Below are 3,988 nucleotides of genomic sequence, written 5' to 3'. Positions count from 1 at the left end.
GATTTTCAGTTTCAAGTGCTTCATCAGTTTCAATAATTTCTTTCTCTCTAATTCTAGCAATTTGTTCATCAAGAAATTCAACCAGTGGCACATCATCATCAAGCAAGGTACTAACATCATCATGAGTAGCATTCATAAAAGTAGCATCATCAATAACTTGCGACATATTAGGATTAATAGCATGTGGTGGTGTTGCAAGTCTACTCAAAATAGAAGGTGAATCAAGTGCAGAGCTAGATGGCAGTTCATTACCTTCCCTCGTCTTAGAGGGAAAAATCTTAGTCTTGATATCTTTCAGATTCTTCGTAGTGATAAATTGTTAATAATCCCAAGTGACTCAACAAATATAGCTATGCTTCCCGGCAACAGTGCCAGAAAAAGGTCTTGATAACCCACAAGTATAGGGGATTGCAACAGCTTTCGAGGGTAGAGTGTTCAACCCAAATTTATAGATTCGACACAAGGGGAACCAAAGAATATTTGCAAGTATTAGAAGTTGAGTTGTCAATTCAACCACACATGGAGATTAATTATCTACATCAATATGATTAGTAGCACAGTAATATGATAGTTTTGATAGCAGTGGTAACAGTAATAGTAACGGTAACAGCGATAGCAATGATTTTGTAGCAAGTGTGACAATAGCAATAGCAATAGTAACTTAGCCAGAACAATATGTGAAAAAATCGTAGGAATCGGACCGGTGAATTTGTTGGATGATATTCATCATATAACAGTCATAACCTAGGGCGATGCAAAACTAGCTCTAGTTCACAAATAAAATGTAGGCATGTATTCCATAAATAGTCATACTTGTTGGGAAATGTAGCATGCAATTTCAAAATTCCTACGCTCACGCAAGATCTATCTAGGGGATGCATAGCAACAAGAGGGGGAGAGTGTGTCTACGTACCCTCGTAGACCGAAAGCAGAAGTGTTTGACAACGCGGTTGATGTAGTCGAACTTCTTCTAACTCCGACCGATCAAGTACCGAATGTACGACACCTTCTAGTTGTGCACACGTTCGGCGCGATGACGTCCCTGGCCCTCTTGATCCAGCAAGGTGTTGAAGAAGTGGATGAGTTTCGTCAGAAGGACGGCATGGTGATGGTGATTGTGAAGTGATCCGCGCAGGGCTTCGCCTAAGCACTACGAAGATATGACCGGAGGCGTAAACTGTGGAGGGGGGCGCCGCACACGGCTAAGATAATGTCTAGGATATGTGTGGCACCCCCCATGTATATATATGTGGCAGGGAGGGAGAATAAGCCCTAGGGGCGCCCCAAGTATGAGGGATCCTACTTGGGCTCCTACCCAGGCCGGCGCCCCCCTTTCCTTCTTTTGGCGATGAGGGGAAGGAAGGAGGAGGTGGCGCCCCCGCCTTTTCCTTTCTCCCACCAAGGGGGAAAGGCAGGAGGAGGTGGCGCCCCCTCCTTTCCTTCCTCTAAGGCTTGCGGCTAGGGAAAGGGGCGCACAAGCCCCCTTGTGGGCTGGTCTATCCCCCCCTCGGCCCATTAAGCCCATATCTTTGTCGGGGTTGCCCGAAACTCCTTTTCGATGACCCGATGTGTACCCAGTACCCTCCGGAACACTTCTGGTGTCCGAATACTATTGTCCTATATATCAATCTTTACCTCTCGACCATTTGGAGACTCCTCTTCATGTCCGTGATCTCATCCAGGACACCGAATAGCATTCGGTCACCAAATCGCATAACTCATATAATACTATATCGCCATCAAACATTAAGCATGCGGACCCTACGGGTTCGAGAACTATGTAGACATGACTGAGACACCTCTCCAGTCAATAACCAATAGTGGAACCTGGATGCTCATATTGTGTAGCGACCAGACCTCAAACGGTCAAGTCTCTGTGCATCAGTGTCATCCCTGGATCGGTAATGCTGACACGCACAGTACTCAAGGAATTATAACAGAGTTTCAATCACACACTTATTACATTGAGCCCTCATAAAGAGTATTATTACATAAATAAATCATGGCCGAAGGCCATCTAAACTAGATAACAGCAGAAGGCTTCAAAGGTAAATGAGTCCATCAACTCAAACGGCATAGCTGAGTGCAAAACAACGACCTATCGCACCTTATTCGTCGTCTGAGTAGTCTGCAACATAAAACGATGTAGCCCATAATGGGTCAGCACATGGAATATGCTGGCATAGTTACACTGTAAAGCAATGATAATGCAAAGTCTATATCTACATGAAATATTTGGCTGGTGGAGGCTGTAAGTTTCATGGTTTTGCATAAAGCTAGTTTTTCCCTACAACAATGGAATAAATATATTTAACTACTCCCATGTTGCCCATTATTTGAGAAGGTAACCCCAACTCAAATCCCAATTAAAAGTATCATCATTAACCCAACATCATAATTAATTAGAATAACATGTTGAGATCACATCAATAGATTCAAGTACCAGATTCAAGATGTCCATAACGGGGGACACGACTAACCATGATTAGTTTGTACACTCTGCAGAGATTTGCACACTTTTCCCCACAAGACTCGACCGCATCCATGATCGGATGATCGAGACATAGCCTTTCTGAAGCATTACCTCTCTACTCCGGGTAGACAGTACCACCTACAACCCTCTACATCTGCGTGTCTACCTCTTTAAGAGCTCACACAACTTACTCAACTATGCCAGAGCCCATAATGGCTTGTGGCTGCACACAGAAGTTTCTAGCATGAATAATCTTATAATCCCTTTGAGCTTGGGTGGCATTCCATGGGATAATCACATGGGTACTCCGGGATTTCCAAAACAGACAACACTGGGTACTCCAGGTGCCTCAACCAATCCACCCAGATTTGCATTAAAGTACCCACCTTAATGTTATCCAATTAAAATAACTCTCAAGCTTCCATGTGTGAATCATGATCCAATCCCCGTCTATGAGCATGGCTAAGCAATAATAGGCATAATGTATATTCCCGGGGTGATCAAAAGGTATTAGGTTCCTACCTCAAACACTACAACCAAAACCACATGTTCCCAATCCTACCAATGCAAATATTTGTGGGGCAGAACTAATGCATAGTAAAAACTGGGTATAAAAGAGTATGATCAAAGTGTAACTTGCCTTGCTAACGATCTGCAAACTCTAGAGATTCATAGTAACAAGCTTCGCACTCTGGGTAATCTAGTATAGACAAACAGTAGCATACATAAGCAATCACTCAAACGAAACACGAGAAAACTCGAGAAGAGAACCAAATCAAACACGAAACAAGCAGACGGCTAAAACTAACAAGAGTCGAAACCTAACAGCAATATTAACTTGTGAATTAGGTCTTAACAGTAGGTACAAGTGATTAGCTACAATTCGCAAAAAGATTCAACTCAAACGGACCAACAAAACTCAAAATACGAATGAAACAAGATCATTTACTAATCTGGACTAAAGTCAAATTTTACAGAACCAAAATCATGTTCAAGTTGATTAACTGGAAAGAGGGCTTCGAGACGAAGATTTTGGCGCTAGTTTCATCTAATTTGGATAAATGAGTAAAAGGTTATACTAGTTTGAAAATCAGGGGCTGAATCACGATAAAAATAATCGTAGATAAGTCCCTGGCTGAAAAATAAAATAAAAAGAAAAGACTAACGAACGAACGTTTGCTATCTGAACCTAACCGGTGAACAATGTTCGTTAAAACGAACGAACGGACGAACGTCCGCTAAATAAACTAAACCGAACAAAAACCAATCTAAAACAATAAATCGGAAAACTAAAAAACCGGGGTTAACCAAAAAAAACCGACTGGTCAACGGGCGGGTCTACGTCGGCGGCTCCGGCTAGATCCACAGTAGCGGCGGCGTTCAGTGATGGCGCGGGTGGCGCGGCCGGCGGCGCGTGCGGCGTCGGGGCCAGACGAGGGTAGAGAGGCCGGGGGCGGCGGTTTAAATAGCCTCGGGGAGGGCGGTTCAACTTGGGGAGGGGGTCGGCGGCGCGGC

Source organism: Triticum dicoccoides, chromosome 6B (genome assembly GCF_002162155.2).
Source record: "Triticum dicoccoides isolate Atlit2015 ecotype Zavitan chromosome 6B, WEW_v2.0, whole genome shotgun sequence".
Lineage (NCBI taxonomy): Eukaryota > Viridiplantae > Streptophyta > Magnoliopsida > Poales > Poaceae > Triticum > Triticum dicoccoides.
This window is presented reverse-complemented; position numbering follows the sequence as displayed.